At 40.4% G+C, this 26,321-nt stretch overlaps 1 protein-coding gene across 1 annotated transcript in view; it reads left to right on the top strand.

The window, feature by feature from the left end:
- LOC124606903 overlaps positions 1-26,321 on the top strand; it is a 388,350-nt gene that overhangs the window by 76,461 nt on the left and 285,568 nt on the right. The window lies entirely within an intron of this gene.

The following is a 26,321-nucleotide window of genomic DNA, read 5'->3' as shown; positions in this document are numbered from 1 at the left end:
CTGAAGAGTAAAAGACGTGGGGACGTGCTGACGTGCACTTCGGCGAGAACTCCAACAAACTAAGTACCTGCATTTATTTATTATCTTTTATTCTCTCAAATAGTGTAAAATTTTTAAGTTGCCATAAGCGTCACATGCCCTTCCACGAAGGATCAGTCTCAAAGACTTAATTCAATGAATCACATAATCTTAAAAATCGAGAGAAACAGTTAAAAATTGACATTGATTCGTAGAAACTGGAGGAAGGACCGTGGCTGAATTAAGGGAAGTTTAGTGGCTTCAGACTTCATGGCACACGATTTTGCAAGTGTTAAATGAGCGACCATGGAGCTCTGACAGATTAAGGAAGGAAACTACTAGTACAGGTCCGATTTCCCCTATTTACCCACATTTCAGTGGATTTTGCCCAGCGTTATCTAAGCTGCAATCGATCCCTAGCCCTTTCGGTGTGCACTCAGTGCTCTGAATTGTGCAGTTCTTAGGGCGGCAACGCACTAGGCAGCCAGTAAAACAATGACGGCTTATGGTAGGCCGCGCACTGGGCAGCCAGGATTCTCCGGCTGCGGCAGTCAGAGAAACGCGGGCAAACTACACGGCAGCCAGGTGGCAACAGCGTGTTCCGTAGTGAGCGTATGTGGCTGCCTGCAGTCTCTGCGCACTCGTCCAACCAGCCAGACCGTGTGTGTGTTCGTGTGGCCGAGAGACGAAATACACCGTGACTTTTGATACGGAGAAATTTATTCGTGAGGTTGAAAGCCGAAGAGCAATCTGGGTTTTTTCATCAGAAGAATACAGTGATCGTCATTTGAAGAGAAGGAGTTGGGACGAAATAACAAATATAATGTGTGAGCACAATATGAGTGAAAATGACAAGAATGAATGCGGTAAGTGTTTTTTTACTACATAATGAACATTTGTTATACGTACAATAATGGAAAAGAGGGTATCAATTTGTAACGTGCGCGCGGGGGCACACAATACTCGTTAAAGCCTGTGCTATGGTAATTGAGCGGGGTTCACCTTATGAGAAAGGATTTTCTTGCAGATATCGACCGCGTGTACCTGAATGGTGGCAAATCAGACCCTGTAATAACAATGATCCGTCAAGTAAGTTCAAAATGCAATTACACGTCAGTATGGACCAAAAGCAACACTGAAGATGCTACCAATTTGATAATAATACGGTCGCCAGCCTAATTAGGCATTAACTGAGTTTCTTCCCTGTACAAGTTGGTGAATATTCATGCAAACAACACGTAGTAACACTGCATAATATAGTAAAATTTTAGAACCAGAAAATCTATTGAACTGATAGTTTCACATTCTGTACTGATATGGAAAAACCATAAATACATAACACCACACTATAATGTATACTACAAAACTTCGTACTGTCTATTGATCTGATTAAAATCGGGCATAGGTTACCCTAGAAATAGCACTTTCGAGCCACACACAAAATGTCAACTTTGATAAAGATAAAACACTGATAAATTTTGACTTATATATTGACTTTAACTTTTGCTGGTCAAACCAATGTGGAAAACTTCAGAATTCAAATGAATAAAAGGGGGGGGGGGGGGGGGGACGACGACCCTGAAACTGTTATGATCACTATATTTAAAAAATTGATTACTGAAATTATCATGCGTTCAAGATTTCCAGTATATGAGTTACTACTCTTTTTATCTTATTTACTTCTCATTTAATTACCTTTATATCTGTCTCGAAATAATTAAACTTCATTACTATATCAATATTAGAGTTATCTTTCAACTTCGTTAGACCTTCGTTATTCATTTACTGGATCATTAACAAAACAGTTCTTTAAACACCATTCTAACATAACTAGGTCTGCAAGTAATTATTATTAACGCAAAATTTAATTTTTCATTTCGGGACACTCGGATTGCACAACATTTGGAAAGGACTCTGTCTAGGTTAGTTGTGAGGATAATTAAATGAGGGGAAAGTTCTGGTAAAATTTAGGTTATTATTGAACAGTTCACTCTATGGTCCATACGAATACAGTACTAAAAGTTTCAACCTGCTTGCATCGATGCGGCGGTTGGCGGGCGGCGAGATGGCGAGGCACAGAGCACATATACAACCACAGCTATGGCTCTTGATGTATCGGCACTTTAATTCTTCTTAGCGTCTCCATACTTTTCCATTTAGTGCCTATAGAATTTAGCCATGCTGTGTGGGCGTTGGAACAGCATACCCGAGGCTCAGTGAAACTACGTCTCCCAGGAGAGCCTCCTCGCTCCAGAAGGTGTTGCTCAGACCAGTGCCAAACTCCAACTACTACTGCTGAGCCCGTTGTGCCGTACAGTGCCCGTGCGCATTTTCCCGCGCTCGCCTGCCATCCACCTTTTACCACTCCCTTACAGGCCGGGTATTCACCCGAGCGTTTGCATTCTACATATCCTAACACATTGCCTACGTATGGACCAGACGCACAATTACAATTTTAAACATCTTACAACAGTTCCAAAATTAGTTACATTTCAATTCTATTACAGTATTGCTTGACATTTGACATAAACATTAATGTTCACATTGAAACTTGTTTACAGTTTTCTTAACACAATGACATGAAACAAAAAAGAAATGAAATCAGAACATCAATTACACTAGTTTATCGAAAAATCAGATGGAAAAAAATTACTTATATGTACAATAGTACAGCGTCGTTGTTGTTGTTACAAATTTACACTTAACAATAATTGATACTAAATCACTTGGAAGCAGTAATAGTTACATACGTTATCTAAATGACACAGATAATTACTACCCCAGCGCAATTCTGTTTTACCACTCCAGCGCATTCTCATTTGTAAAATAATCCGCAAATAAATCCCTATATGGTGATGATGAGCGGCACCCTCTGCCTGTATGACCTGGGGGAATTACCAGTTCTGGAGGTACATACAATGTGTCTTCAAATTTAAAACCATCTCTTTCGCGCACATAATTGTGTAAAGCACTTTTATTATGGCAATTGCAAAGCCTTCTCGAACGTCCATTGGGCGATGAAAAATTTTCCATTTGTTTGCCAGAATGCCAAACGTGCATTCTATAAAACGCCTAGCCCGAGAAAGTCGGTAGTTAAAGATTCTTTTCTCGTTTGTTAAGCTCGTTCCTCCATAAGGACGCATTAAATTTTCAGATAAACCAAATGCCTTGTCTCCCACAATGACATATGGCATCGATACTCCATTGTTAGATATCGGGCTTTTCTCAGGTATTCGTAAATTGTGATTCATGAGTTTTTCATACAAAATTGATTGCTTAAATGTAGATGAGTCACTACATTTTCCACACGCTCTGACATCTATATATGTGAACTTATAATCAGTATCGCATAAAGCAAGTAAAACGATGGAAATAGTCCTACGGAGATTGTGACTTATCATATTAGCGCCGGACGCTTCAAAAATAAAGTATATATAAAGTATATTTGTTTTTTGTACTCACCTCAAAGTCACCAACAATTTTTCTTCCGGAGTTACACAAGCTCCCATGCGAGTACTAGTACCCATGATAGAATTTCTTATATTTTCGAAAAGGTTGTCAAATGATTGCTCTGACATTCTTGTATAATTAAAGAAGCGATCTGGGTACTTTCGAAGATCCTTGAAGTAATTTTTAAATAAGCCCTTTGTGTGCCGCTGCACAAATAGATGATAAATCCAATATGTTTTTTTGGCTTTGCGTTTCTTTAGAGTCAAAGGGTAGGCAATTATTACATCTTCCACGTCCATCTTGTTCGGCTGATCGATCACGACTGTCAGCTGGCTGCCTCAAACTCGCTGCTCAACATTTCTGGCTGCCGCAGCCAGGCTGCCTAGTGCGTTACAGCCCTCAATGTGGCCGACTCGCTGATTACAGCAGCCAGCGAAGGCTGCGACGGCGGCTCTCGACTTCACCTCGTGCGCCAGTGGCGAGAGCTAATTTCGTGCACACGCAGTCTGCCCCCGTTGTCCAGCGAAAGTCTCCACACTAAGTTGCACTGACATTCGAACACTCAGTCCAACCTCTGACAAAATGTATCCACATCAAGACTGCCTCTTTCCACCTAGACTTGCTGCAGTGCCTAATTGTCTTGCCCTCAACCAATCACTGTGCGGATGCGACACACAGCTACCGATCAGAAAAATTCGCAATAAAATTTAAGCTCACACTCGCATATCGAACAGGAGAGAGAAAATCAGATTCGCTCCCGCATAAGGCAGAAAGCATGCCCAGAAACACCTTTCCAGCGACACTGTTGTGTCAAACATCCTCTCCCCAATAACTTAGACAAATACCACTCATATTATTCTGTGTTGTTTACGTGATCGCGTGAGTTCAGAGAAGATGCTATCAGGCTCTGAGGGCTTTACCATTTGCATTCTTATGACCAAGGTCAGACTCAAAAACATTATAAACTGATGCGTAATCGTCCGACCTCCACAACTGGAAGCTAATGTCCCAGCTCCTCCCCTAGGCATTTTCATGCTTGCATCTAAATACACCCATTCACAGGTTCCACAGTGTGCCAACGCCCTTTGCTGAGCGAATCTATGCCAACATGTTTGCCTTTGTGTTGGCGATTTTATAGTGGTTGCGTCTGTTGGCCGCGTCCATTGGCTCCACCTTTTTCCCTTCTTTTTTGGCATGGTGAAAGCTGCCATGTGACTGGATGTAGGTAGAGTCTGCCTTGCAGTTGCAGTGTGCCGACACAGTGACATGGGTCGGTGACCTACTCAGTGAGGTAGGGGTGGGGTTGGGAAGGGGGAGGGGGTGGCCAACTGGTAGGCCTGTCCATGGGCAACTTAAATATCCCCATAAATAGGCCCAATGATTGGCCAACCCCCTTGCTAAATGGGTCTGCCCCAATCAATTTGCCTCTGTGTGGGCGATTTTATAGCGGTTGGGTCTATGGTCCAGATGCATCAGTTGTTGGCAGACCTCTACCTGCTTGACCCAACTACTACCTGCCATCCCATATTCTGTGGTGCAGGCAGGTAGGGTGTGCCACACAGTCGCAATATGCCCAAACACAGGCAAACAGGTTGGTAACCTGCTCAGCAGAGATTGATTGACCAGTTGGGCTATGAATGTGTGCCTAAAGAGAAGGGCTGTATTGTTGGTGCAACTGTGTACAAACAGAACAAACACTCCTTACTGCCTGCAATGCCCTCGGTGACACCACACTGTCTCAAACCGACTGCACTTCTCCTAGGTGTACACATGGATGGTGTCGCTTGGCTGCCCACCTACCAGACAGAGAATCAGTTTTCAATTTATCTTGCGCCACAGCGCTGAGTGAACCAAACGCTGCCAAGAATGCTACCCCTGAGTAACAGAGGCACTGTTGGCATCTTAACTGAAAGATGCAGTTATGCAAAGAAGTTGTTAAAGAGCCATTACAACCGAACCTGGTAGTCACTCGTTTACTGATGGAAAATTAAACTGAAACAAAATAGCAACACGGTCACGTAAATTCAAGATGGTTTTATATCAGTATGAAGTGGAATCGGAGGGATATTGTAAAATCAGGCCACTGCCTCACACAGTCGATTGGCGCTACCTCATAGTGATGAATGACAGTGTTACAGTTAATGAGACACCTATATCAAGCAGACACTATGACACACACACATACATATTAGTTTCTTCTCATGCGATAATTAATATGATTACTTGTTTTGTAAATAAAACTGCCTTTTCTTGCTGCTAGTTACTCTATTTATCCCATACGCGTTTCGCCTTCTCCTGTTCTAAGGTATCATCAGTGGCATCTATAACGATACAGTTTTGTTAGTTTTAGATTATTAAACAGTTCACTTTGCGATTTTTTGTAAAAGTGATAAAAGTGGCAGCGCGACCTGCAGACCAGATGTGACGAAACGCAGATCAGTAAATCGTAAGTAATTACTTTTTTTACAAAAAAAAACGCAAAGTGAACTGTTTAATAATCTAAAACTAACAAAACTGTATCGTTATAGATCCCGCTGATGATGCCTTAGAACAGGAGAAGGCGAAACGCGTATGGGATAAATAAAGCAACTAGCAGCAGGAGAAGGCAGTTTTATTTACAAAACAAGTATTTATACGTTTGCTGCGGAGGATGGCCAAACAAACAAACTTGTAATTAATATGATTAATTAGCCCTTAGCTACTATACATCTTGTAACTGTGAACCGTCGCAGAATTGAATGAAACTTACCGAAATTTACTGATGAAACAAGGATTAAAAATAGCCTACAGAACAGATAATTCCATAGAGAGAAAACAAAGAACAACCAGAACCAAAACAGATAAACAACACATCTGGTATTTATAAGCTGACATGTGAGGACTTCAATACTGTCTATACTGGACAGTCAACCAGAAATTTCAGTATTAGGCATCCAGAAAACAGAAGTGCACTAAAAAGTAGCAGATGTCGATATACGTCAGCAGAACACCTTACTGACGCACACACACACACACACACACACACACACACACACAATCTTGATGCACTCACTCTAAAACACACTTACTTGCCCACACACGCACGCACATACGCACACACAAACACACACACAAACACACACACACACACACACACACACACAAATACACACACACAAACATTCTTCCACACAGAATAAAATTAATGTTAACCATAACATTCCCCGTAGTATTTTATATGTAAGTAACTTATTTACATTATGTTCTATATAACTGCAGAGGAGAAACTGTGAAAGAAAAGCAGCTTTAAAACAAAATACTGGAAATCACTAACACCACAGTATGTGCCGACAAGGTATCTGTTTCCAAATTTGTGAATATTTTTACTATAAACTGAAATTTCTTTACATACAGATAGTAAAGAGCAATTTCGTATTATTTAATAGAAAGAAAATAAAAGGAAGTACTGATGATGCTGAAACTTCAGGAAAACATGTCTGAGTAAAGAAGAAAAATATTATGTTTGCTCAAGGTAGCACCTATACAAAAAGAAATTTCTATGTAAGCAAACACAGAAAAAAGGGTTAGGTTCAACCTCAACATGAATGCAAGAACAAATCCTCAGCAGTCTGCACAAAGTGTTTCACTAATAGTTCTAGTAGAGTACTGCTTATCTTTTACCTTCTATAACTTCGTTGTCCCCACTGGAATTCTCTGAACATCGCGACTTCTGGCATACTGCATTAATCAGTGAATTTCAGTGTAGCATTTAGGATCGCCACTTCGCCACTCAAGTTACCCCCTATGCCCTCGATGAACGTACTGATTTGGTTGGGAAGAGTGTATAAAGCCACTGTGTCCTTTCCTGAGGTAAGCTGGTCCACTGCTGTAACTGGTCATTGATCCTAGATACTGGACCTGGAATGGAGTTGACGTCAGAGCTGATTTCACACATACTCTATCCGGGATGGATCTGGATAACATTCTGGCCACGACAGAGCCTCAAGATCACGCAGACAGTTGATGGAGAGACGTGTCATGTGTGAACGAGCATTGTCCTGTTGAAAACGGGCAGCACGATACTTTCCCGTGAGAGGTAACACGAGTGCACAATATTTGTTCCTCACTGACACATGCTCCAGTTCTAAACTTCGAGTGCTAATGAAAATTTCCGAAGTCCAGGCCAACCCATTTCCAAACGGTAAACATGTTAAACAATAACTTGAAGAACTCAGGAGACTTCTAAATTCAAATTACAAGCGAAGTGCGTCAGATATACGTCCTACGTCTCTAACCGCCCTCGAATTCTCACATATCTCACTTCATATAAAATTCACTGACGACAGAACTCCAGTAAACAGCTAATGAAATAGAATATTTTTCAAAAATATTTACGCAAGTCCACAAACCTGTGTCCTGTACATGAATTAACAAAGAGATCTGGGGTTTATTTTGATTTATGCATCGAAACCGTAAGTTTCCATTGGAGCCAGTTGCAAGATGCCGGTACCGACTTCACCAGGACAATGACTGCAATGAAGAATGTACAAAAAATACAGCATATGCAGAGTTGTCAAGCAGCAGTTCACATTGCAGAGCAGCTTTGGATACGTTAGCAAGTAGACAAATGAAACTGACGTCAGACATCTTCGTGTATTCATTGTACAGTGAACTGCAGAACGGAATGAATGAAAACGGAAAACAAGATTTTAATAAAATATATGAATAAAAATTCTAAGTCAAGGTCGCAAAAATTCCTATACTGATTAATAGTTTTGGCTCATTGACGAGCCGTCTTTAGATCCAAAATACAGAAAATAGCAAAGTGCATTTAGTATTTAAACTTCCATTATATGATACGTACCATTAAACGTTATTTCTTAATTCAGTGAGTGTCAGCCACCAAACATTATACATCCTGATAATCTGTTGAGCTGAATCGCTCTTATTGTCATCTACATACTGAAAAATTTAACAGAACGCAACAAAAATGAAGACATACGAAAGTATATTTTGCAGGCAATATAATGTTATGATCCTACCTAGAAGGTCGTCATGATTTCATAATTTACGACGTCAGCCATGTACCATAAATGTATCCACTGCTCAAACGCCACACTTCTGTTTCAACATAAGGCGATTGTAACAGTTACAGTCCATGTGCGGATGCGATTAAGGCGTATCACTCACACCTTTAGCTACAGGAACGAAGAAGTGCCTGTTTTACGGCTATTAGAGAACTATCCACCACATAACTTTCATAGCTACGCGAAAACAGTTACTGAAAGATGGCGCTACTAACCAACGATTTTTTTATGTAGTCATGACCATTAAAAAATAAATAATTGTAACGTAACAAACCTTCTATTAGACTTATACTACACCAGATTCAAGGAATTATGTTCAGTTTCTGTAAACCTGTACTAACCAGACATCGAACATAAGCTGTTCATTAAGTAATATAAACTCAAGACATACGAAAAGAGAATGGAACTAACATATGGTCCCAAATAAATGGCGTGGAATATTTTAAAATATAGAAAACTATGTACAATGCCAATGATCAAAAAGCTATATACCCATAATATGGAATAAAGAAGAGAAGTAATACTGCATGCAAGGTCTAGGTGCCAATTCCATTCACTTGTTTCAGTGGTTTTGATTATAAACGGGTAAACAGATGGATAAAACCTAAGTGGTACACTAAGAATGGTTAAAAAGATCGAACTTCATGAATATAAGCCTGTTACCTTACATCAAATAACACATACGATGCATGTAATTCATTTATTTCTGAAACAACACTTCCCCACTCAGTCAAATTTCCCACGTAATGAAGAAAACATTCTGCAAGCGATAATCTAGTGAGGACAGCTATGGATGTTTTTGTTTTGTCTGCTGAAGAGAGTAAATATTTTTACATCTTGTTCGATAATATGAGACCAATACAGAATTTTTTCTAAAGTGATCGAGAGGTACTGTTTCTCAAATAAACGGCAATAACTAACAAATAAGAAAACAGGAATAGTCAGTAATGAATTTAGAGACTTTACTTCTTACTACAAAAAAGTTTTAAATTGATGGAAGATTAAAAGACCCGTTCTTCCTATGTTCCAGGATTTTTTTAATATCAAAAAAATTACGATGGTTTATGACTCACAAAATGGAGCTTTATCAACATAATTTGTCACCAGCTGTTGTGGAAGGTGTAGGTAGTATTCATTATAAAAGTTACGATATTCAGTTGGTATGTATGGCTGCGATTTCTTCATGTCAGATTCTTATCATTTACTTCCACATAAGCCTATGGATAAGCAGGAGCGCATGACAAAAATGGACGGCTGACTGTAGAAAGCAACAGTTTAAAGTTATGAACAACCAGCTCATGAAGGAAATCCGTTTATGTGACACGATCCTATTCATATTAAAACTCCATAAATTCATTTACATGGAATGTCACTTTTTCATCTTTACTCGTATTTACTCTCCTTCCCATAGACTGCACTGAAAGTGCTTATTTCTTGAAGTATTTTGGCCACCAATAATGAAAATTAAAAATGTCTGCTGACCGATGATTTTAACAGTAAATCTGTTGTTCTTCTTCGAAGCTACTATTAATCTTACGTATTCACCCAGTGGATAGATTCTGGCTGGTGCGCAAATCTTCCCCTTTATAATACCAAAATCAGGATCACACGGCATGAAAGAATGCACATATACAGGAAGACAATTGTATACGATTTGTAATATTCCAGTAGTAATGAGCGTTTGGGGAAATCTAATTACAGTGTTATTTTTCTTCTGACCGGGACACCCATCAGAAAATACGTGTAGGTACTTGGTAGAACTTGGTAACTCACTATTAATGTCGTCTAAGATAAAACAATAAACTTCGTCCGGACTTTCCTTAGCCTCCCACGAATGATCTACGTAAAATGCTGCAGTATTGCCACTCATGTTGTGAGCATTAACTACATTAATGGTGAGTTGCCTGTCTTGGGCTGGCATCTGACGCACACAATTAGAGCAAAAGCAGCACCTATGCAGGAGAAGTATTGTTTCTACACTAAACTGAAATTTTACATCCTGTCTCTATGTCTGGGATACATGGTAGACGTGTTCTTTCCACATATAACTGTGGGTATTGCCTCTATAATCAGCGAAAATAAGAATAACTGGTATCACAACATCTGGAGGAATATTACCCACCAACAGGGCCATCAAATCACCCAGAAACTATGAAACAAATGATGAAGAATCGATTACAGCAGAATTATTAAAATGGTCAGAACCAAAGATTATAAATGATCTACAACTGCTTTTTTAGAACATCTGGAAAACTGAAAAGATCCCATCAGAGTGGAAAATAGCATTATTCCACCCACTACATAAAAAGGGAGACAAACAAAATGTCACTAAGTACAGAGGAATATCACTTCTTCCAGTGGCATACAAAATATTATCAAAAATTACCCAGGACAGAGTTTTAAAAGCTCTAGACAAACAATTGGGAGAATATGAGCGTGATTTTCGAAAGGGAAGATGCTGCACAGAACAGATATTTAACTTAAAATCACTTATTCGCCACAGAACGTTAACCAGCAAACCTATAATAGTATCATTTATTGATTTCAAGAAAACACGTGATTCGCCAGAGAACAAACAATAGAGAATCTGCTGTTAAAGCAAAATTAGCGAACATAATTCATGAAACTCTAACAATTACAATATGTAAAGTTAAAGTTATGGAAGAAGTATCTCACCTACTTGAAATAAAAAATTTTGTTAGACAAGGGGATGGTTTATCATCTTTAGTGTTTAACTGTATGCTAGAAAAAAATAGTAAGTATCTGGAATTTGAAGCTAAAATTCGCAAAATTGAATCAATAATTCTTGGAAGGAAAACAAATTAAGTTAATGTAAACTGTCCTACTTTTGCAGACGATTTTGGAAGGCTTTCAGAAAATCTGACAGACATAGTTATTCAAATAATTTTTCTGGAAGAAACATCAAATAGAACTGGTCTTAAATTTCAGCTGAGAAAACAAAATTCATGACAAAAAATAAAAAATGCACCAAAATTCATAGAAACGTAAGTAGGCAGAATAGAGCAAATAAGTAAATTTAAATATGTTGGAGAAACCATTTAACAGAATGGACTAGAAAATTTTTCAGTAGATATAAGAGTTAACAAAAGGAAGAGAGTATATGGTGTGACAAAGAATATTTACAACAAGAAATGTGTACCTAGAAAATCAAAACTATACCACAGTAGTATGACCAGAAAGTTTATGCGGATATGAATGCCTAACTATGAACTGTAATCTGTACAGAATAAAGGTACTTGAATGACAGGTTATTACAAAAACAATGGCTACAATACAAACTACAGATGGTTGGAAAATAACAAGTAACGAGGAGATCTTCAAAAATATGAAGAAAATATCAGAAGTAATAGTTAAAAGAAGATCAATCTTTTTTGGACATCTCTGGGAATGAGAACAGTCTAACGAAACAAATATTCCTGTATGTTTGGAAGAAGAAATGGACAATAGCATGGACTACAGAAATAAGGAAAGGACTAGAAAGAAACAACATAAAAAAATCGTAAATAACAAAAGGAACTTTTTTAAGAATAAAATAATACATTTAGAAGGATTTCAAGCAGAAGAAATAAGACGTCGGGAACAAAATGGACAGAAGAAAGGAAAAGATAACACAGTTCGAAGATGGAGTACTAGAAAATTAGGAAACAACAACAAGGAAAGAAGAGCAATTTAAGTTTTCATGTGATCTTAGCTGGTCAATACGAATGTAAAAAAAAGAGTAGGTAGCCTTGAGTCTAAGTGCAAAGTGTAAAGAGGCATTAAACATTGCTACATCTTAAATCAGAAGAATATAATCCAGATGTAGTTTAAAGACTAGGTGTTACGTACACAATTACATACCAGGTAAGATAATTTTTAGCATTTTATGTATAACAAGCGAACATCTGTAAATTCCATTATGTTGTAACCTGAGTTCTACAGTACCAGGTACAAACAACTTTATAATTGGCCATTACTGAAATAAATAATAGTAAAAACAAACATGTAAGTGGCGTACTCAAACCTTTAGCTGTTAATTACAATCATAAGTAGTCTCATGTCTGTGAATTTGGTACGTAATAAAACACCAAACGATCGTGTGTGTAAGAATATAAATTGAGAGTTAAATGTTCGTAATCTCAATTGTATCCAGAGCCCAAGGTCTGGGACGAGTAAGAAACCAAGAACAAATACAATCCAAATATAGCTCAAGGACTAGCTGCTATACGGGCTGATCACGTAAAGCTCGCACCGCAGATATTGCAGAAATGAAAAGTGCTATTGATGTGCGGTTTTCACAGAATGGATTGGTAGTCTGGGGCTCCTATTGTTAGCTTATAAATAGATTGTAATAATACTTATAAAGTATATTCTCTGTACAAACATGCATTTTTTAAATGGAACAATGCCTGTTGATATTATCAGACTCAAAGCAGGGTAAATTAGAACGTCAGTGGTGTTTGTTGCAGAATTCTAGCGAGAGTCGTTTACGAAATATCGTATTTTGAAAAGTTTCCACAACGACACTTGTTTGTGCCATTCAACCTACGTAGATGATAGGTACGATGTTGTTATGTTTGTTTACACTGTACTTGTGTGTTCCTTGAGTGCACTGCGACTTGCGAATCAGTTAGTGTGTCACAGCCCAAGCAGTAGGTCGTGAATGGACAATGAGATTTGTCAATGCAGAAAAAGCCGACTTACTCATGGTGTATGGGAGTGTAGGAAGAATGGTAGTCAGTGACAGTGGTAGTGTATCACCTCGACGACGTAACAGAGGGAAGTAACGACAGAAGTTGCGGAAATTAATTTTCTTGCTGCTGTTGCAGTTGATCCGCAGGATAGCTCCCTCGCAGTCACACTACGAAGTGGCATGAGTCAGGCAAATGTCCTAAGCATTCTCCATTGTCATAGGTTCCATCCCTATGACATCTCTCTACACCAAGAACTGCGTGGAAACGATTATTTGAATAGTGTTAACTTCTGTACATGAGCATTACGACAGTATACTCCAGGTATATGGTGTATTTCGTTTAGTGATGGAGCCACATTTACCAATCATGGCCAGGTAAACCGCCGAAATGTGCACTATTAGTCTGCTGACATTCCCAGTTGGCTTGGTCAGGTGGAACGTTAGCGTCCACGGAGTGTAATCGTGTGTTGTGGGATAGCGAAACACCAGCTCACGGGCACGCGCTTCATAGAGGGAACACTGAACGTGCACTAGTATCGCAGCCCCCTAACATTTTCCACGGATGCTAGAAGACGTTCCTTTGCAGACTAGGAGGACCCTGTGGCAGCAGCATGATGGCTGCCCAACCCGCAGTGCACGAAGTACTAGAGCATGTGTTCACGAATTGTTTCCAAATCGTTGGACTGAACGCAGAGGACCTATACGTTGGCCAGCCCGTTCCCCGGATTTGACGCCTACAGACATTTTCCTGTGGGGAAAGCTGAAAGACGCTCTCTGTAAGGAATACGTCATGCAACGACGTATTACTGACACTGCTCGGACATCTCCGCTGAAATTCTAGCACGTGTGCAGCAGTCGTTCTATACAAGACTGCTGGTGGTGATTTCGAACACAACCTGTGATGGTCAATTGTCTCGATGCTGGTCAGAATCCACATAAATAGCGTACGCACTTGTGTTGTTCTTTGTATTGTATGTGAATCGAGGACCTAGAAACGACGGAGAGGCACCGTCCCCGCCGCAGCCGCAGTGGTCCACAGCCCCACGACGACTACCCCAGTCCACTTCACCCCTCCGCCGCCCCACACCGAACCCAGGGTTATTGTGCGGTTCGGCCCCCAGTGGACCCCCCAGTCTCACACCACACGAGTGTAACCCTTATGTTTGAGTGGTGGTGTACGCGTACGTGGAGAACTTGTTTGCGCAGCCATCGCCGATATAGTGTAACTGAGGCGGAATAACGGGAACCAGCCCGCATTCGCCAAGGCAGATGGAAAACCTCCTAAAAACCATCCACAGACTGGCCGGTTCACCGGACCTCGACACAAATCCGCCGGGCGGATTCGTGCCGGGGACCAGGCGCTCCTTCCCGTCCGGAAAGCCGTGCGTTAGACCGCACGGCCAACTGGGCGGGCTGTGTTGTTCTTTAGTTTGTGCTGCTAAAGGTATTCTACAAGAGTCGGTCTACGAACTTTTGAAAAAAATGTCGTGTGACTAGGGGTAGACCATTCGCCGGGTGCAAGTCTTTCGATTTGACACCACTTCGGCGACTTGCGTGTCGATGGGGATGAAATGATGATGATTAGGACAACACACCACCCAGTCCCTGAGCGGAGAAAATCTCCGACCCAGCCGGGAATCGTACCCGGGCCCTTAGGATTGACATTCTGTCGCGCTGACCACTCAGCTACCGTGGGCGGACTTTGAAATTAGGATAACTCGTAAACAACTCGCATTAGCCCCTGCAACAAACGCCACTGACATTCTAATCTACACTACTTTTACTGTGTTAAAGTCAATAGGCATTGTTCCATTTAAAAACGTGTATGTTCGCACAAAATATGCACTTCTTAAGTATTATTACAATCTATTATTACCTAGCAATAGGAGCCCCTGGCTACCAATACATTCTGTGAAAACAGCACGTCAATAGCACTGTTCATTTATGAAGCATTTACAGTGCAAGTTTTAGGTGATTCACCGTGTATACGCAGTGAAGCGTCGAGGAAGATAGCACACAGTTAAGTGCTTCATACGAGAGAAATTTGTAATACAGTGATCGTCAAACTTTTTCGCTTAAGAGCCAATATTGACGTTTCAGGGCGGCATCTTAGGCCGCAACGAAAGGTGGTGGTGCTGGTGGGTTTCTAGTGGCCACTCAAAGATAAATTCAGTTATCGTCAAACAATGGTTACTGTTAGAAGTTTACCACTTAAACATTTTGACTATGTACAATAATGTATTACGCCAAATATTTTAAGTAAAAAAGTAAATAATATGTGGGACTACACGCATTTCCCTGAAGGCTTACATAGTAACCAGTTTTCTCTACGTAAGCGGGTACTGTGGCCAACGCCACTGCAACGAGATCCCATGTTTGTTTTTCTAATTTCCGGGCAAATTTTCTAGGCATCTTAACGCCCTACTATCTGAAAGAATACCGAGCGACTGCAGCACACGGTTTTGAATCGAACTTTTTTTTTACGCCAAATATAATAGAACAGATGGTTTTAAATAATAGAACTTAATTAAAAATTGTCACAAAGTGACAGACTGACGAAGGATAGCTTTTCCCTAAGAGTAGAGTGTGCCACTTTTCCAGATCGGACGGCATGTCGGTATTAGTAATACACAAAAAAAACTATCAAACTGAAATAAATAACTAGGAAGTACATTTGTAATCCAAAAGACGTTGTTTAAAAATTGATATTGTACAAATTATTACTCTTTATACAAGTGAGGAAACTAGAATAATATAAATTACTTATCTTACGTCAGTCGACGCAAACACAAAAAGATTTCACTAAAAACTAACGGAAGAAGCTTTCTCTGTCAGTCTCACTGACAGCAATTGCGATGTATATTGTCATAAAACTCGCCTGACCATTTCGCGGCAAGCAGCGGAGCTGTTAAGATCAAAAGATGTCCAGTGGCCACTGTTTCCGTCCTAGCCGCATCACCACACCTTCCTGTACCAATCTTACTATTAATTCTTAACACACATAAAAGAGTACATTATTATGATTAATATTGTTATTAACAACGTCAATTCCCCGTTGAGGAGAGCGCTAAAATACAATCAATTTTCATGGCATTTTTTCCTGTCTCTTTTTTTCCCAAAAGCCTCTCATACATCCACTGTGTTTCTTCTTGCTCTCTTCTGCCCACTTCTTTCCTGTTTTCTTCTCTTTGGGCGTTTGTTGAAATTTCTGTTTTCTGATTTTTTCCCTGCATTTTTCGCTGTCTGTCACGTCGTCTGTGGATATGTTCAGTTTCTTGAGATCTTCCAAGGTTTCCTTTACCCAGCTGGATTTCGCTGTATTAGTTGTCATTATTTTAAAAAAATTTCTTGGTCAATCTATTTTCGTTCATCTTACGTGCGTGTCAGTAGAACTTTGCTCTTCTTTTCCTGGTGTTTTTAATCATCTCTGTCTGTTGGTAGAGTTCTTTTGTCGGTCTCTTTATTCAGAACCCAGCTTTCTGAACTGGCCCTTAGATCTTTATCAGAATTTTCCTCTCTTGTTTTTCCATCTCCATAATTTTCATTCTTCTCTTGATTACTGTTGTTTCTGAAGCGTACAAGGCCTCTGGAAAGATTAGTGCACTGTAGTGTCATAATTTGGCATTGATGGAAATATTTCTTTTGTTGTAATGGTTCCGTGTAACCATTTATGCTTTTAGTAGTTTTATGATCCTTTCTCCATTGGATGTTGTGTTCATTCCTGTTTTCTGTATTATCTCTTCCGGATATTTAAAAATATTTACTTGTGTTATCTTTCCATACTTTGTTATCACTGGGTTTTTATCTGTGGATTTTGTGTCCATGTATTTCATTTTTTCATATGAGATTTCTCGTCCTGCTGTGGCTGAGATTTCGTGTAGTGTCTATAGGGCTTCCTCGGCTTCTTTTCTGTTATTTGCTATGATGGATGGCTACATCATCACCAAAGGTCAGACATTTTACGTTGACGGTTCTATCCTTGTGTCTCCCCATCTTTACCCCACTCCTTTGTTCCATGTCCTGATTATGTTCTTCAAAACCGAGTTAAATATAGTAGGTGACAGGCCATCTCCCTGCCTTACTCCTGTTTTTACTGCGATTGGTTCCGAGATCTCTTCCGTAAACTTCGCTTTGGATATTGCATTTGTTGATATTTCCTGGATTAGATTCACAATTTTGTTGTGCACATTCATTTCTTCCAGTGTGCTGAAGAGTGTTTCTCTACCTATAGAGTCGTAGGGTTTCTTGAAGTCGACGAATGTTATTGTGGTGTTCCTCGACTCTCTTGTTGTCAATATTGTTCTCAGGCATCAGATCTGCTCACTGTATAATCTTCCCTTTCTGAACCTTCCTTGGTATTCTCCTATCTGTGGGTCTATTTGAGGCTCTAGCCGATTTAACAGGGCCCTTGATAGAATTTTGTATGTCACAGGCAGTAGTGAAATTCTTCTGCAGTTATTAGGATCTGTTTTGTCTCCTTTCTTGTGGAGGGGATATATTATCGCTGACTTCCGTTGTTCTGGTACCTTTTCTGTTTCTCTGATGTTTTTGATGATTCTGTGTATTTTGGATGTGATGTGTTCGTGGTGTGATTTCCAGATTTTTGCAAACAGCCAATCTTCTCCAGCTGCTCTGTTACTTTACAGTTGATTATTTTCACGTGTGTTGGCGGTTTGGAATAGATATTGGGTTCTTGCTTCTCGAACTGTAGGACCTGCGACGGTTTGTCACAGTTTAGTGGCGTGTCAAAGCACTGCGCTAATATTTCACAGTTCTTTTCCGGGTTTGTCTCCGGTGTTCCGTCTTGTCTTCTAAAGCATAAGCCCTATGGTTGGTATCCTGACGTATTTTCTCTGAATGTTCTGTACAAATTTCGTGTGTTGTTTTTACTGAAGCACTTTTCTATCCCTTTCAGTCTGTTGTTTTCTTAACCTAATTCTTCTCTGCGGGTTATTTTCAAAGTGATGTTATGTATCCTGTTGAATCCTTTCCATTTCTCGGAAGTCCTATGACTGTTAATTTTTTTCCAGGCATGTATTCTGTCTTCTATGGCTCTGTCACATGACAAATGAGTATGTTATATTAATCAATAACAGTAACTGGAGTATGAGACATGAGTAGAATGTCATTTTTCTTTCACTCATTGCATTGTATTACAATAGCCTTTATTTGATTTCGTATTACTTGCTAGAGACATGTACCACATTTGAATATGACCGTCTGTATATCGCGCATTCGCGAATCCATGTTACTGCCGTTGACATTTACACCACAGCAACTGATCGATGCCTTTTTCGCATTGGAAGACGAACAATAAAAAATTCCCCCTCTCATTTATATTAACCCCGCAGCGACGATGCTACTCTGTCCATGACGTAAGCTCACGGCCGAATTCACCAACTGCAATTAAAATTAAGCTAAGCTTAAAATATTACTGTCTCTAACTATTTTTGTTTGCTACTAAACGAGAAAAATACAATCTTAAGAAGCTCTTAACGTTAGTTGACATTTTTTGGATCCTGCTAACAGCTGCTGGAAGCATATTGTTATAAAATATGGCTGAGAACACTTGATTCGGGCCGCATGCATGCCGCAGTATGACAACTGGTGTAATACAATTGAAGGTAAGCTACAATGTTTGCTTGAAAACATAATACAACAACCATACATATAAGCCTTTTCTACAGCGTGATACATATTCACTAATTTGTTGTTTGAGATCTAGTTGCTAAAACTAGCAATATAACGAATATGGTACGAAACCTCATGTCAACAACTGAAATTAACTGCTGAGTTAAAACGAAATAAGAATTAATCGTTATTCATAAGAGTAAATGGCGTAATATTCCAAGTTATTTTATTCTGTACCAAATACACGGACATAATACCACTGATGATTGTAACTAATATCTAATAATTGTAGCACGCCACTTATCTATTTGCTTTTACTATTATTTAATTCAGTAGTTTTCACGTATAAAGCTCTTTGTACCTGGCACCGTGGAACACAGATTAGAACATAATGGAATTTTAAGCTGTTAGTAATGCATCTTGGCGCCAAATACGGTAGGTGTTCCCTGCTACCTGCCGTTGCTCAAGGTCAATTCAACCCATTCTCATCGCTTTGCCACACTCCCGGTCCGTATAGCACGACAATCTACCACTTGTGAAGCGGATACCTATCTTTCCTACCTGTTCACATAGCTACATCGGCATTTCGATACGATATAATAAATCATGGCCCACAATGTGGCATAAACGGCACAACCTCTGTCTCAGTTAAATGAAATGGAATGTGACTGTATCAAACCACCCATCTTCCGGGTAAGTTTAAGACAGGATTTTAGATTTTTCTTAAAATTTTGCCATCTTATGTCACACACACTATTACAACAATTATACTGATGGAATGCTTGTCTCCAGCGTATGCTATTATGTAGATCAATGAAAAAATGGCCTGACGTATCAATAGATCATTTTACTGGCATAAACAATAAGGCTTTGAAACTTCCTGGCAGATTAAAACTGTATGCCGTACCGAGACTCGAACTCGGGACCTTTGCCTTTCATGGGCAAGTGCTCCACCAACTGAGCTACCCAAGCACGACTCACGCCCTGTCCTCACAGCTTTACTTCTGCCAGTATCTCGTCTCCTACCTTCCAAACTTTACAGAAGCTCTTCTGCGAACCTTGCAGAACTAGCACTCCTGAAAGAAAAGATACTGCGGAGACATGGCTTAGCCACAGCCTGGGGGATGTTTCCAGAATGAGATTTTCACTGTGCAGCGGAGTGTGCGCTGATATGGAACTTCCTGGCAGATTAAAACTATGTGCCCGACCGAGACTCGAACTCGGGACCTTTGCCTTTCGCGGGCAAGTGCTCTACAATCTGAGCTACCGAAGCACGACTCACGCCCGGTCCTCACAGCTTTACTTGCCGGCGAAGGTCCCGAGTTCGAGTCTCGGTCGGGCATGCAGTTTTAATCTGCCAGGAAGTTTCAAATCTACTATTCGTTTTGGAATTTTCTGCGCATTACTTGGTTGTCATGACGCTACTGGTCTGAGCATAAGTTTACTGAATGACAAGAGTCTTCTCACCTCCATTTCTGAAGGTGAACTCAGTTCTCGAATGATTTACGGCCGACCTCTTCAGGGATCATACTACCCTGCAAACATTTCTGTAGGCCGCATTCCTGATTTTATGTGCCAATTTATTTTCGCTACCAGACTTTATAACAAAACAAGGTCGTCAAGTGAAAGTTAGCTGAGGGCTTCCGTAGCACCTGCTGGTGCTGTTTCGCTCTCTGTTAACGTCGCAGTACTGCAGCTCCAGCGTTCACCTTTCGCAGGTGGTGTCCTGAATTACATATCCAGTGGAAGGGCGCAGCTACCATAAAAGACTCTGGAAGACAGCAAGGTGGCGACTAAAATCTTGCGTTGTTGTTGGACATTGCCAAATAGGGGAGACAGGCGATCTGTTACGTTAAAATATGTGCATATAAGTCCTAAGTGAAAATTCCTTTACTGATAACTAATTTCGGCTGATCTTCAGATCTACACTACTGGCCATTAAAATTGCTACACCACGAAGATGACGTGCTATAGACGCGAAATTTAACCGACAGGAAGAAGATGCTGTGATATGCAAATGATTAGCTTTTCAGAGCATACACACAAGGTTGGCGCCGGTGGCGACACCTACAACCGATTTCTCATACACAAACAGCAGTTGACCGGCGTTGCCTGGTGAAACGTTGTTGTGATGCCTAGTGTAAGGAGGAGAAATGCGTACCATCGCGTTTCCGACTTTGATAAAAGTCGAATTGTAGCCTATCGCGATTGCGGTTTATCGTATCGCGACATTGCTGCTAGCATTGGTCGAGATCCAAAGACTGTTAGGAGAATATGGAATCGGTGGGTTCAGGAGGGTAATACGGAACGCCGTGCTGGCCTCGTATCACTAGCAGTCGAGATGACAGGCATCTTATCCGCATGGCTGTAACGGATCGTGCAGCCACGTCTCGATCCCTGAGTGAACAGATGGGGACGTTTGCAAGACAACAACCATCTGCACGAACAGTTCGACGACGTTTGCAGCAGCATGGACTATCAGCTCGGAGACCATGGCTGCGCTTACCCTTGACGCTGCATCACAGACAGGAGCGCCTGCGATGGTTGCACGAATGGCAAAACGTCATTTTTTCGGATGAATCCAGGTTCTGTTTACAACATCATGATGGTCGCATCCGTAATTGGCGACATCGTGGTGGACGCACATTGGAAGCGCGTAATCGTCATCGCCATACTGGCGTATCACCCGGCGTGATGGTATGGGGTGCCATTGGTTACACGTCTCGGTCACCTATTGTTCGCATTGACGGCACTTTCAACAGTGGACGTTACGTTTCAGATGTGTTACGACCCGTGGCTCTACCCTTCATTCGATCCCTGCCAAACCCTACATTTCAGCAGGATAATGCACGACCGCGTGTTGCAGGTCCTGTACGGGCCTTTCTGGACACAGAAAACGTTCTACTGCTGCCCTGTCCAGCACATTCTCCAGATCTCTCCCCAATTGAAAACGTCTGGTCAATGGTGGCCGAGCAACTGGCTCGTCACAATACGCCCGTCTCTACTCTTGATGAACTGTGGTATCGTGTTGAAGCTGCATGGGCAGCTGTACCTGTACACGCCATCCAAGCTCCGTTTGACCCAATGCCCAGGCGTATTAAGGCCGTTATTACGGCCAGAGGTGGTTGTTCTGGGTACTGATTTCTCAGGATCTATACCCCCAAATTGCGTGGAAATGTAATCACATGTCAGTTCTAGTATAATATATTTGTCCAATGAATACCCGTTTATCATCTGCATTTCTTCTTGGTGTACCAATTTTAATGGCCAGTAGTGTAAAATACAGAAAACTGCATATAAGAGGTGAACAACAGCAAATACACGAATCAGAGACCCTTATTAAACATACCTTATTAAACATACAATTTAGTTGTCTTAAAATACTTATTTTATTTTATTTACTGGATAATTTGTTTACAGAATAGTCATATATAATAACAGTGACCGCTGTGGTAGACCACTCCATCTGCCAGTCGTACAAGCTGACTTTTCTAAACGAATGTACTTCACGAAACAACAAACATATTTGTCTTTGTCGCCTTCAGTTTTTATTTACCCACTGCTATTAAGGCCTAGCGTGCTTACTGTAACTGAAAATGTTTGTCAAATGTGAGTTATAGGTTATGTTACTGACAGTCCCTGATCTCTGCCCGTCGCACAAGCCGGATAAACAGCCTGTATGCAAGACACATTTTTTTCACTTGAAAGTGTATATACAAGAATTTATCATAAATTCATGATTATTATTTCACGTTGTTCGGTTCATTTTTAAAGACTCTTCATTCCCACAACTACCCTTAATCCAAATACTGTCATTACTTAAAACTATAAAAGTGTGAAAGTTTCACATGGGCCCCCTGGTTTTCCATAAAACTAACTGCCACGGTTTAAACTCGCACATAAAAATGGCACTCTATAGGTACAAGAAGAAAGTCTGCAAAGCTGACATTCAGTGCTGGAATCTATATTTTTCTTTACCACCACTCAAAACGCATTTGATTTTAAAACCAATACTTTAAGTACTTTATTGGAGAAACAGAAAGGTCCCTGTCACCACTGAATGATCCTCTTGTTCGCTAGCAGAACTGTGATCACTGCCTACTGCAAAATTGCCTCCTACTGCTAAATCGCCTTTATTTCGTTGTTTCTTGATCTATATCACTGACATCTTTCTGCATCCAACGAGGAATAATTTCATCAAACCTAGGCTCGTTAAAATTGACTCGTTCCTGCGAACATATTTTGTACTGTACTACACTGAAGAAATCATGTATGTAGTTCACAAGACGCATTCTAAGAAACACCAACACATGTCTGCAACAAACAGGGAATTCGATAATGCAATAATGCAACCGACTAAGAAACATTGTAGGGCTGGCGATTTAACGACGGAAAGGGGGGGGGGGGTGTAGAACCATTGCGCCAGGACTGACCTTGGGGATCTAGCTCGAAAATATTCGCTCGGTCTGACCAGCCGGATCTACGACATTTCCGAATCTGGGCAAAAACTTTATAGTGGCGCCCCCTCCCATTCGAGCATTTGAGATAGGTCAAAAATTAAAAAAAAATCGATGTTTCAAAAATATGCTCATTTTGTAGCGCACATCCTTCTGAACAGTTTGATATATAAAAAATATATATGCTCGAGGAAATGTAAGACATGTTATTTGGTCTCATGTGTTCCAAAGTGCAGTGCCATGCCTCAGCACGCAGCATTATTCTACCGCACGTCACTGTATTTTGCTCTGCGGATTTCAAACGTGTATATTTTGTAGTAGTAACCACCAAACCTATATTCAGGGCAGTAAGAATTAAAATATCCTATGGTGCCTCTCCTACTCCCAGTCGCCCGGTTTGACATCCTATTCCCTTTAAAAAAACTTACAAGTAATTCTGGGTGGGATTATTTGTGACTGGCAGAATAACAAGACATCAGAAAATTTGCATTCTTTATTGCCTATTAGCTAATAAGTTTTTCTTTTGCGTGACATAAAATTAAATATAGGAAAAACAAAACCAATAAGGACCAGAGACAATAAAGACATATTTTCTTCAGTCCTTAGGTCCCAGCATTTTTCTCTAATCTTGCTACAGATTTACACGGCGTGCTTTCCTTTCTGCGAAAGAATGTATTAACTGATCAATGTTCGTCAAATGTTTTGCTAAATGAAAATTAAAATTTTCTCTAATACTGAAAAAGCTGTTAATACGAATAGTACACAAGAGTGGTGTGGTTCCTCGATTTGATTACGTCTATTTTGTCACTAACTGCTAGATAAAACGAAATAGACCTTTCTAATATTGCAGCGATTGCAACACACTCCAAATACGTGAGACTGTTTTGGCATAAATGGTCACTCTTATCTACTTCATTTACATAAATAAAACGACACAATACAATCCACAAAGAACCAATATCAAATGCCTATTAGGGATATCACAAGCAAAAAGTTTTACGTTAGGAAATGGTTTCACCTTTCATTCATTTATTCCAGTTTCTCAAGCAGGAATCGAAAAGTAGTAGTAGTAGTAGTAGTAGTAGTACGAAATTTTTATATAAATTTAGAATCGTCGTATTGTTCCATATAATTTATGTGATGTCCACGTTTCTTCTCCTTCGTCGTTGTAACAAGCAATCTTGTCATCGCTAATTCTGTAACTATTCCTGCCATTGTCAAAACTTATTCTCTGGACAACTTCGCTAACCCTGCCAGAGTCACCAGTTCAGTAATCCCGCATTTATTTTCCGGTTAGGTGTTACTAGGTTTTAGTTCAACGCGTTTTCCCCGCTATTCCGAGAATAGAACTTAGGCCGCTGCTAACTGGGGACTGTACTACTGGTCCTTAGTAGAGTAGCGTTCGGGCAAAATGTCATAGTCTTGGATACACCAAGAAGATAATATGTAATCTTTCTTACCTGTTATTCCCGTTAGTCGCGTATTTCCATTCAGGTAGTCTGAATCTGTGGATTTTGCTAATAATTATAACAACGTTTATCATTCGCACACCCAATCAACCACATAAACAAACAGCGATTGGCATTCACCCGTTCGGTTTTATTCGGCTCAGTTCGTATAGTCCCGTCCTCTTGTGTGCGGTAATGTTTTTTTATTTCTTCATCCGTCGGGGATCCCAGTGGCAGAGATATTACGCGCACTACGCACATATTTAAAAATCAACTTATGATTAGTTCTGAAATCAACGTAGAATGTGTTCATAAACCAACAGTGCTGCGTTTCAAAATCATACGAATAATCGATAGAATAACGTGCGCTGGATATTAGGGGCTTTGTGAAACAAGGTTTTTTTCCTTCAAAAATATGGATTTGGCGGCCCCTGAAATTGCCGCCCGGGGCAAATACCCCTGTGTGTCCCCCCCCCTCCCCACTTAGATCTGGTCCCGTCTCAGAATACATCTCGGAAGTTAGGGGCTGAGTTCAGAGTGGCTCTCGTATAAGGGTTGTTGTTTCCTCATGTTGGATTGAGTCAATAAATGAGGTGGCATCCCATTTATCAAGACTTTATTGTAGCATTGTTGTAGTATCCCCAAAAGCCACTCCAAAACTTGCCGGGTGTACACCGCATGTCAGGAGCCACGGCCTAATAGCGAGATCGAGACAACTTCAGAAGAGATTAGATAAACGAGCCACCACTCGCTAATCTACGGAGGAATCATGTGCTGTTTGCTAGGATTTACCTTTGCGGTTCGTTCAACGCAGTCCTTCAGATGCAACTTTCCGAAAAGTTCTACTTTTGCGGTTACTGTGCCCAGCATAGTAATGTGTCACGGCAGGAACTTCTCATTTTAAGAGGCGGAACGCTACCAGAGAATATGAAGTATATTCCTTCCACGAGAAAAAGAATCGCAGGCCGACTTCTTTTTGATCTTCCGTCAGTAACAGAATATATCATTTATAACACAAGACACGTCCAAACATGAGTAGTTCATCATCCATCTAGTGGCGTCTCTTGGAATGGAAAAGTGACTTTCCATCTGCCTCAAGAACAGAATGAAGGCCATGACAGACGTTTCACAAATCGTCCGAAACACGTGGCTGTATGTTTCAAAACGCAACAAACTTCTAAAGAAGAGCAGTCTTTGGTACTCCTAGTGGTGTCTCTCGCAATGAACAGAAGAGGTAGGGAACATCCAAAAAAAGTTTTACAGATCGTGGCGGGTTTGTTTAGTTAACACCACAGCGTTACATAAATCCTCAAAGAATTTCAGTGGCCGACGTTACAAGAAAGATATTGTGCTTCGTCACTCTCAGAATCCAAAGAACTCATATTCCAGAACTAGTGAGGAAAATTCCTCCAAAATACACCTCACTTAGTCATTATGAGGAGACAATTACATAAATTCAGGCATGTAAGCCGGGATACCGGTAATCCTTTTCCGCGCGTACCATCCACGTACGGACCAGGAAAAGGTGATAGTGGTTTTCAAACACTATGCATTCGCT

Source organism: Schistocerca americana, chromosome 3 (genome assembly GCF_021461395.2).
Source record: "Schistocerca americana isolate TAMUIC-IGC-003095 chromosome 3, iqSchAmer2.1, whole genome shotgun sequence".
NCBI lineage: Eukaryota > Metazoa > Arthropoda > Insecta > Orthoptera > Acrididae > Schistocerca > Schistocerca americana.
Note: the sequence above shows the minus strand (reverse complement) of the source record. Positions and strands in the feature narration are given on the sequence as shown.